General features: G+C 40.5%; 1 non-coding gene across 1 annotated transcript; it reads left to right on the forward strand.

Moving 5' to 3' along the window:
- The first annotated feature begins 15382 nt into the window (after nt 1-15382).
- Trnae-uuc lies at nt 15383-15454 on the forward strand. Its single transcript has one exon. It is a non-coding gene; the product is annotated as a tRNA-Glu (tRNA).
- The last annotated feature ends 3085 nt before the right edge of the window (nt 15455-18539 follow it).

The following is an 18539-nucleotide window of genomic DNA, read 5'->3' on the forward strand; positions in this document are numbered from 1 at the left end:
TTTTTGGAGTTCGTCGTTGATTATATCCAGATTTCTGTTTAATTGAATTTCGGCAAGGATTTGGTTAATTTGCTGAGTTGTATTATTTATGTTATTAATTTATTTTTTATTCAGGATGTTTCGAAACATGTTATTTACTTGAAATTGTTGATTGGAGAATTCTATTGATGTATGGTTATTTGTATCAATTATTTCTAGATGCTGTGATATTTCCTTACGATGATCGTTATTCATCGCTCTAAATGGTCAATTGTTGGTTATTGCAACCCGTTTCGGCCGGTTTAAGATTTTGAATTCACCTTTTATACGAGTTTTAATTAATTATGCAAAAGAACGTCCCACTTACATAGGTAAGAGGATGTATTTTTAACAGGATAGCACACCACTACATAATTTCCATTAAATCCTTTCTTAACCAAAAATTTCATGAACTGTGGATAGATCCTTATAGGTCAATACAATGTCTTGTAAGATCGCCCGATTAAATCGGCTTGAACACTTTCTAAGATGGTTCTTGATAGAAATGGTTCATAAGGACACCCTAACGTCCTTTTCAAATAAATATAGCTATTGCAAACATGTCAAGTAAAATATTATCAAAAGCAAATGTAATTTCAGTAAAAACTTCGAACATTTTCATAAAAAAATGTAAATGAAAACACTCAGAATATGATCATCTTTCAATTTTGATCCATAAAAGTATCCATTATGTCTATTTGTCTGTGGCAAATATCCTTTGTTACTGTGAAAAATTCAGTGTTTTCTCGGTTCTGTAGTTGACATTTCAACTAATTATTGCATAATTACGTTGAAATGATGCAAACAAAAACATGGCGAATTCGAGAAAAAATGGGTTAAATAGCCAAATTTTGGGGGAGGAAAATACAATTTTTGCATTCGGAAAACTATTACTTCTGTAAAGCTTACTCTCTTTTCACAAATAAACTTTTTTATTCCATAGTGGAGTCCCATTTACAATTCAATGCTCATTCCACTGCTCTGCTTATCGATTTTTTTATAAATTAAAATGCCTGCACCAAATAGGGAGAGTGCGATGATTCGTTAGACTGAGAACCTAGGTTTCGTTGGTGTTTATTTTCATTCGGGTGAGAGCGTAGTTAAAATTATTGAACAAAGATGTTGTGGTCCATTGAACTCCGGACACTGATTTGGATCCCAAATTCCTCTGAGATGCAACACTACCATTTAACGTTATCATATGTCGCTCCGATAAGAGCTACCAGTTTCCCCGGTTTGTTCGTCCTGCGTGTGGCACTCCATGTTGATGCCTTGAAATCAATGAAGAGTAGGTCAAGCGAAGATCTGGGCTGATGCTCAAGCTTTCAAGATGTTTCTTGACGCGTTTTACGATTATTTTAGTTTTTATATTTGCGACGGCAGGGAGCATGCAGATATCCCACCAATTGCCCTGTTTTTAGTATCTTAACGATTATACCCTCCTTCGGATTCCCAGGATTTCCATATGAATGGAGGTAGGAGATGTGCAGTAATTAACTCCGCCATGCTATTAGCTTAGTATGCTGGTCCCAAGACCAGGTAAAGGAGGAGGGTTTAAGGCAACATACTTTGTACTGTCCTCAGTAAAACAAAAATACATTTAACTCACATGGGGGAAGGGCGGGGCTGGAAAAGGGTCAATTCTTTCACGGGGCCATTGTCAGAGCCCACCCGAAGAATTTGATGTTGATCAGGAAGCTGCCACTTCATGGTGCCTTACTCCAGAATACCTTTCGTACTGATGTCTGTTCAAATTTTAAGTTAATAATAGTATATTACTATAATTTTTAACAATTGACTGCAGAACCCCCTCATGGAACATGATCCTACCAAGTTTGGTGGAAATCTCACTATTACTAACAAACTTATGATAGGTGAAAGTTGTCGCTTCACTGCAAATTCTAAGACTTTAAATTGCAGTAGCCTCCAAACGTGGATATTCTGAAATAATGTATGCAGATACATTACGTGTAAGGGGGGAGATATTTTTATAAAAGAAATACACAAAACCTTTCATACTTGAAGCGTCCAGCTTCCAGTTTCCCCAATTTTGTGTTGGTATTGGTAGAACACATTAAAATCATCATAATTCTACGAAGTGAAATGAAAGTAAAATACAGTTTTTTTTGTTAAAGAAGAAAGAGACTTGTTAGCACTGATGAAGGGTGGTTCCCGAAATATCGGTATTTGCAAGAATAAATATCCCCACCAACGAAAAAGAAAAAACAAGTTTTTATTATTTCAGATAATTAAGGAAACACCGCATAATTACACTCAGAGAATTTTTATGTTGTGCATATAATTACTCGTATTTAACAGTGTGTATCTCTCAAAACAAAAGATAGGGAATGCTCATCTTGCATGTAAGTTTATTGAACTTGATTAGTTATGGAAACTAGGGTGTCTACGATACCCGCGGATGTTTATAAGAGTGTTATATTACTTTTGGAGATATGATACGATATTATTGTAATATTGGAACGCACTTGGTATATTTGATGTATTGTATCTAAAGTACTTATTCCATTTATGCTATCAACCATGTAGTAATATGTCTGCATGAATACTTGAAGGAATATATATTATACAAACTACAATATATTTTTTCAACTTCCAAAAAAATCTAGCATCGATTGTGTTGCCGACATGTTTCTATTAAGTTACTTTATTTGGGCGTTTTTCGAAGGCAGGTTAAAAACAGGTCAGCGCTACGAACTCTGCCAGATTTGAAAAGAGCTGACCGAGCTTCAAGGGATAGGTTCAAATTGGATTGTTGCGCCATTGATTTTGCAGAACAGGAACAGATGTGTTCCGAACTTGCCTATTGGCAATGGTCTTATTTCATTTTTGGGCGGGATCACAAAATGTTATGAGGGAGTTCGTACTAGACTTTAGCGTGCACAGAAGTTTATTGGTAACAGGTATACCAAATGTGATAGAATCCTAAGGAAATAATGGTATCAAACCTTTTTTTCACAAGTTGGATCGAACATGACCAAAGTTTGGTTTGCAGTAAGTAGCCGGCACTTTAGTAGCAGCGCTCTTTAACAAAATAAGCCGAATGGAGGGAAGTCTTCCTTTTTGAATGGATATTTGGTTTGAGAAAGTAATTTATGCAAAAGGCTGTAGCGAGAAATACGTACCGTCAAAAATGTCCTTCGTGATAATACAACGTACTTAAGTGCAGTGATGCGGTTTGGTTTTTGAGATCTTGCTATGCAGAATCGAATTTCACGAAAAAGTTGAACATTCTTATTTCGTGTGCCATATTCCATTATATGCTGCCAATTGCATAGGTAGAATCCTTCTGCCAGTTGTTGACTCTACAAATAGTAAGAAATTAATGATGTTATGACAAAGTAGGTACTCAGTGAGTTTGCAAGTTTCTACCGACTCAATAAGCTTCTCGCCCATATCAGCGAAAATATATACGTCCAGAAGACATCCACCCAACCAGAATAAATAGCGGGAGGAGGACAAATTGAAGTTTAGCTGTGGAAAACGAGAAACTCTGTATTTTGGAAGCGGGTCTTGTTTTAATTTTTACCGTTGCAATTTGGAATGATGTAACACAAAGAAGTAATGAGTTGGAGCTAAGTACAATGAAGCATAGCGTATCCATAAGATCACGCAGACTATCTGCAAATCTGAAAATAAATTGAGCCGGTCCCTAAGGTTAGCGAAAGTTGAATCAGATGTGTTAGGAAGTGGGCTGACTAAAAAGAGAACTTTCGGACATGGTCCGTCAGAAGTAAAAAATATCAGTTGGAAGTAATATAATGAAAATGATGTTTATAAAGAATATAATTTAGTTATGTTACCTCATCAGTGAACATTGCTTCTCGACGACTTCTAATAGTTTTTTTCTGAAAAGTGTATGGCGCTCATTGCAAGTTTTATGAGATCTTTGGGCAAGAGTTATCGCTGTTTTCAAGAAGATACTTTGTAGTTCATCATGCAGAGAATTGAACCGCTCCCTCAAAGCCGATACTAGCATCGCCAATAATGTTTGTTGAGCTAGTGTGGTTCCAACACAGGCCGCACCAGTTAATACAGTATAAGCGTAAGTGATCAGGTAAACTGCTGTGCCGTTAAGGCTGTATTGAAACTTCATTTTATATGGAATTGGTCTTTCATCGAATCCATTGGTTATGAGTGCCACTGGAGGTGACAGGATAAATATGTTCAAGGTTATCATATACAAAAACGTTGACGTGCGTATAGTGAACCAAGAACGATAATCTACTTCAGAAGCCTTTTGAGCACCACTAGGTTCACGATTGTCCCTTGAATTGACAGAAAGCTCAAATCACAATTTGATAATACTTGTGGAAGTCAAAACATTTACTTCCTAGATACGTATATGTCCCGATAGAATTTTTCCAGGAGCAGTTTAAATGACGGAAGTTTAACACAAACATAGATGTGGCGTAGAAGACATGCGAATCCAATTACATTAGTACACAAACACTCAGTAAATAAAGTGAGATTGTTAATATTTTCAAAAATGAAGAGGAGTTCACCGTAAACAGTAAGCGAATAAGACAGAATAATAATTATTGACCAAACGTTGCGAAAAAATTCTATTATTTTCGAAACGTTGTCGCAGAGTGGCCATAGGGCGAATATTTTAAGAAAAACTAATTGCCAAGGGAATACAGGCTTTTCGCCGGTTATGAGCACTGGCTGATACATCGTCCGTCACCACTATAGTTTTGAAGACCTCTTGATGATAAGGAAGCTTTTATATGCGGTAGAGATGTTCGTAGCTTCACTTTTGTTTGATGTTTTGCTAATTAAAAGGTAGGAACAGCCTATTTTGGACATTCATTGATATAATTATAGTGTTGGATGAACTTATTCGTCACATTTATAACTCATAAAAAAATAGTTAACATGAAAGAGCGTGTGTTGAAATTTACCTTGAATTAGAAGTCAACAGCAAAATTGTGCCGATCTGCTGAACAAGGCGATCAAACATCTTGGTATCTTTTTGACCCATCATTAATTGATCGGTAGCGTAATGAAGTGTTATGTGTTAACGTTGATTCAGTCGGGGTGACCATCGGTTCTCACCACTATCAGTCATTCGGATAGAGCTAGCTCAAACCAGAAGGTTAGTGGTGGAAAGTGTCCGTTCAGATCTGCTTGATATTGACGCACGTTTGCATGCATGCCTCTATGCCAGTTAAGCTCGACAAAATGGGACCAGTTCTCTTGACACGTTAGTGCACTTCGCGTCACAAACATTAAGTTCGCATGTGGTAAGGTTATGGTCTGCTGAAAACACCAGAATCGGTTTGGAGTCCTGGCTTAAGGAAAAAGTAAACACTTAATTTATGATGCGAAAAGATGTTAAATTAAAAAAAATCTCGTGCCGCAATCGAGGAAGGCTTTTACGGCTTGTTATTAAGACCGCTTTTCTCGTCCACGAAGGTCTGCCCGGCTCTTTCTAGCCAGGACCTTACCACTTTCATGGGAACCTCCACATCTCTGAGTGCTTTGCTGTAACAACCAAAACTAGATCATCAGCAAAGCCGATAATTGTAGTCCTTTTTGGGGATGGAAAAAGCAAGCACCTTATTACACATGATATTCCACAACAGAGGACCCAGCACTGCGCCTTGTGGTACTCTCCGCTGTGACAATACATTCTTTGGGACCTTCATGCTTCCCATACCAGAGAATCCTCTCGTGGTAATTTTTAATCAGATTCGTTATATACATCCAATCCCAATACAGCGCAGCACCTACCCAGATTCTCAATCAGTGCGCCTTTTACCAGATTGACGACCATGCTTATTGCATCCACCGTAGAGTGAGCATGCCGAGAACCATACTGGCGCTTGGACAAGCCATTGCTGCTTTCGGCGATGGGTAGGAATCTTTTGTAGATGACTCTATTCTTAATCTTTCCTATTGGGTCCAACAGGCGATATGATGCTGGCTGTCCAGGTGGCTTATTCGGTTTGGGAAGCAACACCAACTTTTACTTTTTCCATTGAGCAGAGAATATTCTTTTTTTAGGCACGGCTGAAAGGTGATAACGAGAAGGTAGGGCCTAGCTTCAAAGCTCTCTCTCAACTTGGGGCGTTATTGTCACCGATCCTAGCAGATATTTTCCGCAGCTCCTCCAGTCACTGGAGATATTATGCACTCGTTGGGCTGGGCAACTGTTTGTTTTGCGCTGTTTTCGTAGGGAGAAAACAGAAGGATTGACTGCCGCGGAAGGCGTGTCCCCTTTAAAAGCTTTCGCCGTTCAGCAGAGTAAAACACCCAGCGTTCTGCAACAGCTCTTTTTCGAGCTGATTCACCCTTGATTTGCATGCAGATTGTCTGGTGATCACCGTGAGTTCAGTCTCCACTGACATATCAAACGATACTACTGGCTAAAGTGGCGCTCATGTATATCAGGCCTATTATAGACGCCAAATCCTTTCTGCTGGAAGTCAATGATGTCCCGACCTTTGTGAGTACCAAGCCAAGTTCCGTGAATGCTTCGAGAAGAACATGTCTTCTAACATTTGTTGCCCGACTGCCCCATTCAAGAGCCCACGCATTAAAATCATTTGCTGTGATTATGAGCCGACATTCGATTGCATCCAAATCCAGGGCGCTCAGCATCTGCTCATATTCGGCGAGCGTAGACCCGGGTGGAGCATAACAGCAACAGATGTGGACCCCTTTCACCTTCGCTCTGATTGAGCCTTCCTTTGGATCCCCCATTATTTACAGGGAGGCTGGCTCTGTGGAAGTCCATAGTGTTGCTTGGCCCGTTTGTTCTTTGGCCCAAATACTACCACCTTGATAATTATGGCTACCTCGATTTTTCTTTCGCGGATGGTTTGCGTGAGTAGGTCTCGTGCGCCTGGCAGTGGTTGAGGTTGATTTGTAATAACTTCATCTGCGATTGCTCACCTGTATGCTTGCACCTACTGATGCCTGATCCACACCCTCTTTCTCTTTGCTCAGTAAACCATATACGTTAACTGCACAGTCCTTGCTGATGTGGCCTTCCCCTCCGCTCCCCTCCGGACTAGTGCATGCCTTCGTAATGCGACCGAAGCCAAAGCATCAAAAGTATCGCTTCAGTGTTACCTGCTCTTTCATTGACACATAACCCAGCCTAATCATTCTCTTCATGCTGCTAGGAACTAATATTTTTGATGAACCAAGCTGCATTTACTACTATTCGAAGGAGCTTCGACTGCATTTTCTGGAGTAGTTTGTTGCTAGAAATTTTCTTCGCGCTCCATAACTGAATTACCTTGGTCCAGAAAAGTTTAACTAATGACTTACACAAAAGTAGGGATAAGTTACAATTTCCGGTGAGTAGCAAGTAAACAAGTATCTAGCAATACGTCGATCGAGGTGGAAACCAAGATATCTGACATTATCACTTTGCAGAGTATTGATCCAATTTAAAGAAATAGGGGGACCTTTTTCTGGTTTTGTGACCGTGATTAGAACTGATGTTCCCCATTTGTTTGGGAAGTAACCAATAAATGCCATCGGGTTGGAGACCTTAATAGCATTGAAAAGGATTTTTTTGATCATTTCGTTAGAAATTTCGTCGTATCTACATGGGATTAAGTTCCCCGGTGATACGATCATTATTTTTTTAGTTTTGATTACGGTGATCATTTCTGGAGTTGAACTTTGTTTTTCACTGAATTGCGTTTAAATGGATTTCGCAGGTGAGTTGTGGGTGATGGATCTTTTCTGGGTTACTACGGGGGTAGTGACACTTTCAGGGCAAGTGCATGCGGTTTTGGTCTTTTCAGATCCATACAAGCTTCTCAAGGAGAACAGTCGGTGTCCACTGTCCAAGTTAAACATTCATGGTAGTTTGGCATACTCTGCTGAGTTACATATGTATTACATCGCGAAGGATCATCATTAACATGACAAGTGAACCCATAATTGCAAGCTTTCTGCAAATAAATATTCATTCATGCGATTTTGCTAAATGTGTGTCTGTGTGGCGTATCATTGATAAAGCATAAGTTTAAATATTGAATTTATGAAGGAAACCAATTAGTGGAAAAGGTTTGTTTCCTCGAATTGCTTTATTTCATACCGAGGCTTTTTGCTTCGACTTCGGACAGTTTTTTACCATCTAAACTCTGAATTTATTTTGAACAAATTTCTGAAATTGTGCAACCTTTCTTAGAGACGGTTTGAGTCCAAACGTGATGGTGGCAGTGCGGGGTAGGCTTGGAAGGCTCTACAAATGTCGCGTTACCGAAAATGGACAATCATCTAAAACCAGCACGTTGATCACCGTATAATTAACATCAGTTTTGAGTTACTCTGCCGGTCTTTTACCGGATATTTTAGAATTCAATCGGGAATAGTATTCCAGGTCAACATTTTTACCCATTTCTAGAACCTGTGAAATTAACATAAACTGTGCGGAGAATCGTATAATATACTTCCTAATTAGCAATTTACAGCTGTTAATACTGCTCGCCTATGACAGCATACCCCGGATAAGACTGTACACGGCCATGGGAGAATTCAGTATCCCAACGAAATTGATAAGACTGACTAGGCTGACCCTAACCAATATGCGAGGCCAGATAAAAGCAGCAGGATCACTCTCGAGACCATTCAACATCAAAAACGGTCTACGACAAGGGGATGCTCTATCATGCGTCCTCTTCAACCTGGCCCTGGAGAAAGTGATTCGCGGTGCTGCTTTAAATGCGAGAGGCACCATCCTCTTCAAGTTTACCCAACTACTGGCGTATGCTGACGATATCGACATCACGTGATGAACAACCCGACCTGTACAGTCTACCTTCAGCCAGATCGAGCAGGCGGCGCAAGATCTTGGGCTGCAGATTAATGAAGGCAAGACGAAGTACATGGTGGCAACGTCAGCGCCAAAGCCAAACGAACGAACAACATCGAATCGCAAACGAATACAATGAAGATAGGAGACTACAACTTTGACACTATTGAAAATTTCTCCTATCTAGGGTCGAAAATCACAACCGATAATAGCTATGACGATGAAATCCGCGCACGGTTGTTCGCAGCCAACGAAGTCTATTTCAGTTTACAAAAGCAAACAAAAATCCGGCTCAACAGGTTGCAGTGGGCGGGTCATTTAATCCGTATGGATGAGGATGATCCAGCCCGGAAAGTCTATAACGGCAATATCTATGGTAGGAAAAGAAGACGAGGCAGACCCTGCCTGGGGTGGAGGGATGACGTAAGTCAGGACGCCAGACAGGTTTTAGGGATATCGAATTGGTGGACCTCGGCGCAAAACCGGAGAGTCTGGAGTTCCTTATTAATGCAGACCTAGACCGGATATCGGTTGTTGCGCCGTTGATGATGATGTTGAATACTGTTCATAATAACCACCGTTTCACTAAGTGCTAGGAAATTAGAGCGTTATGAAATTGGTAAGTGAGGCGAATATTGGCATCGGTCGCCATATATGTTGTCATTAAATCATATGCCAAAGTATCATAGAATTTTAAAAGTTTCTCCGCCATTGTCATTGTGAAGCTGCTAAATTATGTATGGAATTGTGTCGCATTAACCGAGCGTGGCTCCCCAAGGCGACAAACTGAATTTGTCTTTAAATTAACTTGCAACTACCAAAAGGATCTGAGATGGCAATATTGTTAGCATATGCCCAGCTAACAAATTATGGCCAGTCAGAATATCTACAATACTTCTACAAGCGGCTCTGATTTTCGACAAGGTAAATTTTGCAGTATATTTGTTTGATTCTGACAGGTAAAGTCTGGTATGTTAGGAGCATCTAGATCCTGCTACCTGTCCTTGTGGGAAGCTCGTTCCTAATTGACTTTCGAATTGGAGGTGCTGGTCTTGGCAAGACTATTCGACATCATCAAGGTGCATCCGAAATTTTATTTCCTTCTTCCTCCACCGCATTTATTCAAGAAATAGAGTTCAGTCAATTTTTACCTTTCTGAATGATTTGGACTTGATCAACGGATTGCTCAACGCCCACAGTGTAACTTCACTATCACCGCAGATTGTGAGGCGCCTACCCTTCAATCGTAGCTTCTCCTTAGGACAGTATATAGATCTGGCTAAAGGACCATTATATGTTATACACCTAGTAAAAGTCCCACTTCATGTTTTTATCTAAAAGGTAGACTCCTGCACCAGTAACCTGTTCTGTTTTTGAGGCATCATTCCAGTGGATTTCGGTATATCGGCATTCGGACACTTTCTTCTAATTCGCCCCAGTTTTCTCTACTTTTGAGGTTCACATCTCCCTACTAAACAGATGTATGGGGATCCGAAGGTATTACAAGATCTGGATTCAATACCTCACTATCTTCTCCAATGCTCTGTGGTCCTCACAGCCATTGTTTCCCTGGAGGCCTAAATCAGTCCTCATGTAGGGGTAAACGTGCGCCTGTGAGAGATCGTTTCATCATTACTTCTACATATTTGTTCCGAAGAAGCTTCTTATCTAGAATAATTCCCACATATTTCACTCATTGAAATCAACGGCGCATTGTATATTTCTACAGACTATTTCGAGATCTCGACGCATAAACTCGGGTGATTATTGACAGATTTTGCAGTTCTCATGGCAGTGCTTCGAGCAATATATTTCACAGAAATGGGGTTAGCACACCTCCTTGGGGCAGCCTTTTCGTCCTTCTATTGCTAGGAAGCGAAAACCACTGACCTTAGCATATAGTAACCTTTATGTTAGCATAGTACTTATCCACTTAATTAAAGTATTATACACGCTAGTCAAAATCACTCTCAAAGTGCAGGGACACCCTTGTCGAATACTAGCCTTCCAAATTTACTTTCTCTATTTTTAAAATTAAGGAATGAAGAGTAGACTCCTCACTAGTGGGAATGTTGGTTTTTCATTGAGAGGGTACGACTTTAGCACCTTCTCGCAAACCTGATGCTATCTTTCTCAGGTATGAGGACTAACTTAGCCTTCTTCGAGAGGATGAGCAGGTAGCCTAGAGCAAAATAAACTAAACAATTATTTTTTTAGAAGCCGCTTTTGGTACTGTATACTATTCTTTAGCATCTCTGGATAGATGCTATACATACCAGGTGCTTTGAGGTGCTTCAAAGATAGTGTAGCAACTCTCGCTTTTTCACTGGTAACCATTGCTCTTGTAATGATTCAACTCGTTTGACACTTTTTGTGTTGAAAGGTTTGCATAAATCCCTCTCTGTTATGTTACCTGCTCTCCTTCACGTTTTACGAACCTCGTATATTATTCACGTTGTGAGTTCTCAGTCAACTTTTACAAGCACGATCTAGAAATAGATTTTCTGAGTTTTTCCAGTTCTCGGTTTCACCATGGAACTATTTCACCGCGTTTGCTTGGGTAATATGCCAAGCCTCTTTAAAGTACTCTACAAGTGTGTGATTCAGAGTTCCCAATTGATGTCTTATCGCCAAACGAGTCCTTAGTCGCCTGTGGAGCTACACAATATTTCCAAAAGGTTCATTTAACTTCGTCCTATGTGTTTTTCTTGGATTCCTGCTTTGTATTACAGTCTCTTGTTTTGTAATAGTTAGATTGAACTTTTAGTATCGACGGTGTGACAATGAGATTGCGACATGCAGCTGTCAGTCTCCAATTAACTCAAATAACTTTGAAGTGCAGATTGTTATGTCAATTACTTTCCCTGTTTTTGACTCCACAAACAAAAGGGCCTGAAGTGATGAAATCAAACAGCTTCTCTTCTGAAGAAGGACATTTGATATTCCCGCAACAAATATGTAAAGCGTTCACATCACAGCCTATTAAAAGTTCAAGACAACTTGATTCCAGATATTCCATCATCATCATCAAAGGCGCAACAACCGGTATCCGGTATAGGCCTGCCTTAATAAGGAACTCCAGACATCCTGGTTTTGCGCAGAGGTCCACCAATTTGATTTCCCTAAAAGCTGTCTGGCGTCCTGATCTACGCCATCGTTCCATCTCAGGCAGGGTCTGAATCGTCTCTTTTCTACCATAGATATTGCCCTTATAGACTTTCCGGGCTGGATCATCTTCATCCATACGGATTAAGTGACCCGCCCACCGTAACCTATTGAGCCGGATTTTATCCACAACCGGACGGTCATGGTACCGCTCATAGATTTCGTCATTGTGTAGGCTACGGAATCGTCCATCCTCATGTAGGGGCCCAAAAATTCTTCGGACGATTCTTCTCTAGAACGCGGCCAAGAGTTCGCAATTTTTCTTGCTAAGAACCCAAGTTTCCGAGGAATACATAAGGACTGGTAAAATCATTGTCTTGTACAGTAAGAGCTTTGACCCTATGGTGAGACGTTTCTAGCGGAACAGTTTCTGCAAGCTGAAATAAGCTCTGTTGGATGACAACAACCGTGCACGAATTTCATCGTCGTAGCTGTTATCGGTTGTGATTTTCGACCCTAGATAGGAGAAATTGTCAACGGTCTCAAAGTTGTATTCTCCTATCCTTATTCTTCCTGTTTGGCCAGTGCGGTTTGATGTTGTTGGTTGATTCGTCTTCGGTGCTGACGTTGCCACCATATATTTTGTCTTGCCTTCATTGATGTGCAGCCCAAGATCGCGCGCCGCCTGCTCGATCTGGATGAAGGCAGTTTGTACGTCTCGGGTGGTTCTTCCCATGATGTTGATATCGTCAGCATATGCCAGTAGTTGGGTGGACTTAAAGAGGATTTACCTCAGCATCACGGATCACTTTCTCGAGGACCAGGTTAAAGAGAGCATCGCTTTATCGTAGACCGTTGTTGATGTCGAATAGTCTTGAGAGTGATCTTCCTGCCTTTATCTGGCCTCGCACATTGGTCAGGGTCAGCCTAGTAAGTTTTATCAATTTCGTCGGGATAGCCAATTCTCTCATAGCCGTGTACAGTTTTACCCTGGTTATGCTATCAGAGGCGGCTTTAAAGTCGATGAAGAGATGGTGCAACTCATGGCCATATTCCAATAGTTTTTCGATCGCTTGTGGAGATCTGATCTGTTGTTGATTTGCCTGGAGTGAAGCCTCTTTGATATGGACCTGGCATTAATACGCTCTCCCACACTCTGAGCATAAGTTGATGAGCCGCTTGGTGTAATTGGTCGCCTCCAAATTTAACCAATTCGGCTGTAATTCCATCGGCTTCTGGCGACTAATACGAATCTCGTGTAACGTTGTTATGTCAGCCCTATATTGGAACAGGGTATCGGATAGCTGATCAGCAGTTTCATCTCTGTACAGGGAGCGCACCTTCCATGAGAAAATACGGAAATCGTTATTCCTTTGTCGTTGCCGGGTTCGTCACTGTGTAATCCGTCCAGTCCGAGGCTCCTGTTGTGACTTCGTAACAAGTTGTTTTCCGGGTAGGGTTGTCAGCCCTAGCCAACCCCCAACCTGGAGGACCAGTTGGTACAATTTGTCCAGTTTTTAGGCGCGATAGACTCCCTTTCATCCTTCTCCGTCTGCAGCTTTTCGTTAAGAAAGAGTTCCCAGCGGTCACCACGTGGAGGTGGAGATAGGGTTTGGTAGTAGAGCTGTTGGTGTTGGTTCAGTTCACGTTTCGCCCTGGGATCTATACTGCCCTTTGACCACCAGCATTGCGCTCGCCCGAGAATTTTACCTTGATTTGACTCAGGTACTCATTCATAGCTGAGTCGATTGGTATCCGACATCCAGCCACGATAACAAATCTCTCTGCCAACAGTGAGATTTGAACCATGACTTACCGCTGCGACAGCTCTGCGATCTAAGTGTTTGAGCCGTGCGTTCCATACATACCATGTCCGAAAACCGGAAGTTAAACGCTTCAGTCAGATAGGTTTTGTGTAGCTTGTATTAACATATTTGAGTGGACGTTCGTCCCATTTGTACCTAGTTCGTAATGCTTATGCATGTATATTGTCAGATCATTCACTTGAGTATGATGCTGACATTCATAGTCTTAGAATGCAATGATTTTATTCAAAGTCAGAACTTTGACCTATTATAACTCTGGTAGTGATAGTGTGATTTCCACTAGTAGTATCGTGCTCTATTGTATAGCCTTTGTTATTGCAAATCCTGACGATAAGATAATCCTAAGGAGTGTTCCCAGTAAATTTCAGAAAAATATAGTGAATATGATAATATACTATTATTAACTTTATTTAAACAGGTATCGGTTTGGAGAGTGTTTTGAAGCTTAGATATCCTGCGCGTGAGCCACAATTTTTTTCAGATATTTGGGTTGGATAGTTTCTGAGAACAGGGCCTTGAAATAACTGAACCTTTTGGACTCCCGGTCTCTATCCCTTTGCAAAGCATGTCAAAACCAATATCACTTTCGGAAAGTACTAGTCGAGACTTTTTATTTGATAACCCACATGACTATATCTGATGAAAAAAATCTTACATTCGCTTTTCCCTGATGATCTCGAAAAACAAATAACATCAATTTTGTTATCTCCTAATCTACATCAAACTTAACTACTTTCCTTTTCTGTCCATATACCTTTCTAAAGTCTAGATTTTGTATAGATTCGTTTACTGTAGTGTTAATAGTCTTGCTTTATCTATATTTATTTATATTCCTTTATTTATATTTCTTTTTGTAAATTATTTATTCAAACTTTCTTGGGAATCATCTATACAAATTTTATAAGTTTTTTGTTTCCGAAGCTTCGGAAGCCCAAATGCTTCCATTTCGGCGCAAATTACACTATCTTTCTAGTTTCAAGTCAAATTTTGGATTTTCATGGTCGTCAGCCTACCTATGGTTACTTAATTAACGATCCCGAAAAACTTATATCAATATTTTCAAATGAGCCGAAGGATTTGTTTTTGAGTATTCCCGCGAAGTTTACAAAAAATCAAAGTGTGGAAATTCTTGGCTGAATTTATTTCTAAAATTGTTCCCTGAAATTTCGTGTTTCATTTCACTGTGAAACGCCTGTTTGAAGCATGCATTCACACTTGGCATTTATAGAACATTTTCAACGTTATAATCTTAATTGATGAACGGAAAAGGTACGAAAAGCAAAAGCATTTTTTCCAATCACATTTTTTCAATCACAGAGCTATAAATAACTCTCGAAATTCGTAAGCAAGGTAAGAGAAAAGTTCTGGTATAAATAAAATTCAACATAGATTTAATTCTCAAATCAATTGTATTTGATTCATTAGGTGTACGTTTGAGCTTGATTATCCGCAGTTAGTCTAAAATTAAGTAAAGATGGCGCCATGGAATATTTTACGATAGTTAGAAACTTCCGAGAAGTACTGTATTTTAAGTTTTCAGTTATTTTTAGACGAGATTCAGATGAAGTTGAATTTTAAATCTAAAATATATTCAGTTAGAATATACGTATATGTGTGGAAGTAGTTGTATCGCATGTCCCATATGGTCTAGTGGCTAGGATACCTGGCTTTCACCCAGGAGGCCCGGGTTCGATTCCCGGTATGGGAATCTTCTATTGTTTTGATATATTTCTGTGTGTGAACTGTGCAACCCTCAAAAGTCATTAAAGTGTTCCATCTGGTGGCATTTTACTTACGTAAGTAAAACTTGGATTCAAATTCTTTAAATTGGCAGAGAGAGCGAGAGGTACTCGCACGCTCACCTAACACTCGCTCACCAGTTCTCGTCATGTGCTTCAAGTAATCGCTGCCTTTTTATCTATACACTTTTATGCACTTCATGCATGTTGATGAATTCCGTTATTTTTATTGCTACGGAAGATTGATGTCTGAACCACGCACTAGTACTCGATTGCTGATTCGGCAATTTGGGATTTTTGCCGATTCTAGCAAACACAAAATTAAAATATAACTCGAGTCGGGGAAAGGAAAAGCATCTACCCTAGTTTCAACCCTGACTATCTTTAGGATAGAGTTCTGCTGGCTTCATGCCGGAGACTCTATATTCGGGAAGGCGAAGCAATTCCAGTTGGCTCTGAACCGACGGTAGTTGATGCGCTTTTGTCCAACGGACCTCTTGTGCTTATCAGCCGGGGGTTCTATAATCCACGAGGTTCTTCCCAAAACATATGGAGTAGAACCAGAGGGGACTGGGGGCTACTCGTCCAAGTATGTATATAAGCTAGAAAAGCTAGTAAAATCTGAAATGTATTGCTGCACTTTGGGAAAGATTTCTCAAGGTGCATAGTGGCTGAACATAACATTAACATTTTGGCGCAGCCGGCGCGCACTATCAGCATTTCCCCTTAACATATGTATTATAGTAGTAGTGAATGCGTGATGCATACCTTGTTGACTCCCCAAAGAGATCATTGGTTGGGGCATGCAGCAAGTTAATTTTACTAAGTTTTATGAGACATAACTGTAATTTAACATAAAAAGCACCACTATGCGGAGAGTCTGCTGGGTCCAGCATGAATCCAACCGGGGCTATCGGGGGAGTCTTTGAATTTTGTTACACTTGGTACCACAGCAACGCCAATGTTCCCATTCCTTAGGAGGTTCCGCCTTTTTTTGCAGTACCTTTCGCTGTCGTCGACTGGGAGTCTTCCCAGGTTCACAACTTTGTGGAAGAATTAGGCAGCAGTGCCACCGACAGGCCGGCCGCAGTCAAGGTGTGGTGCAGCGGGGTTAACAACATTCGAAATTTATTTCGAATGTTGTTAACTTGATTGACTGTGGCCACTATAGGTGTTCTCCGTGGCAAAGCAGGCCGTGATGTAAAAAAATAATGAAATTTGTAAAATGAATTTAGTTTAATGTCAGTCTTTAAGAAACAGAGTTTGTGAAAAGTTATATAATTGTTTTGCATTATTCGGAAACCTCTACACGACATTTTAATTTTATAAAACTAAATAGAAATATAACATGAGGAGATTTAATTAACAATCAATAAATAAATGAAATGTTTTTAATAGATAATCTTTCATTAAGAACAAGGTCGTCAAGAACATGAGCTGAGGATCCGGTGTTTGATTCGAATTCATATTTGTAACGCGACAGTTTCAAGTCCGTAGAAGAATTGGTCGAGATCCGATGTTCTTCTGAACTCCGCCCAAGCTTGCACCTTATTTGGAAGTCAGCAACATTTTCTCAAAAAGGGTTCTAGTCCTTTCATTGTGGAAGTTGCTGTACTCATCTTTTCGGTAAAAGGCACCGTAGAGAATAAGTGCAGGCTTTCCACTGAAGTGTCCGGATGACTCATGTCGTTAGAGCGCTGGGTTATTGTAGCGGAAGGTCGCGGTTCGAATTTTACTGGTGGCAGAGGAATCTGTTATCGTGACTGGCTGTCCGATACCAGTCGACTTAGCTGTGAATGAGTACTTGCATCAAATCAGGGTAATAATTTCGGGCGAGCGCAATGATGACTACATTGCCTCTAATAGGGTCTTAAATTTTGTAGTGTACTATTAGGGTCTCAAATTAAGTGCGGTAACACATTTCAAGGCCACGCACATACTTGAAACTTTAAATGCGATTATCTCAGAATCTTGTTTTTACGGTTTTGTTTGCAAAACAAAACCTTATTAAAATCGGTTCAATGTCTGTCCGTCTGTCTGTCTGTCTTTTTTTTGAGGAGGTGGAAATCTTCAAAAGACTCTGGCACTGGACTCTTGGCACGCCAGAGTGTGGGATTTTTACCCACTAAAATCACCCCCGGAGGTCGGTATGGAGAGTATTTTGAGGCCTGGGCGCCATATAGATGCAGCTTAATTTTTTTTTCAGATTTTTCTGTTGCGTAGTTTCTGAGAATGGGTTCGTTAAAGAAATCATCACTTTCCACCCCTTCCACTCCCCGCCTTTCCAACAAATGTCAAAACTAAGACTGGCTTCGAAAAGTACTAATCGAGACCTTTCATTTGATACATTACATTTGAAAAAAAATGTTATACCTCCCTTTTACATGTATGGGGACCCCTCTAAATCTCAACGTAGAAGGATATTAATCATTGCATGTCTGGGGGTCCACAGGTCCTCTCACCAAATTTCGTGTCGATCGGTATAGCTGTTTCTGAGAAAAGTGCCTGCGACAGACAGACAGACAAACAGACGGACGTTGGACATAAAAAATGCGTTCAATTCCGCAAGCGGGGAGTGAATAAAAAGCTCACTGGCTAAAACGGGTGTCCCTAGTTATTTGAATAAGCTCCTCAACAGTTATCTTTCGGAGAGGACACTTTGATACGACACGGATGAGGGATCCAAGCAGTCCTTGTCCTTCCCGTGCCAAAGGAGGCCACGATAATCGGTTTCGCAGATGATCTAGCTGTGGTTGTCGTCGCGAAACAACCTGAAGACGTGGAAATGTACGCTAACGAAACGATTAGCGCCATAAAAGCATGGCTGGAGATGGTTCAGCTTGACCTTGCGGAACAAAAGACGGAGGTGGTCTTGATTACCAATCGTAGGAAGAGGAATACGGTTAATATTCTTGTTGGTGGTCACGTCATCACTTCGAAACCGGTTATCAAATACCTAAGAGTGATGTTTGACGTTAAAATCAATTTCAAGGGACATCTGGACTATGCCTGTGAGAAAGCGGCAAATACCAGCGTATCATTAGCGCGGATGAT

Source organism: Hermetia illucens, chromosome 4, assembly GCF_905115235.1.
Source record: "Hermetia illucens chromosome 4, iHerIll2.2.curated.20191125, whole genome shotgun sequence".
Lineage (NCBI taxonomy): Eukaryota > Metazoa > Arthropoda > Insecta > Diptera > Stratiomyidae > Hermetia > Hermetia illucens.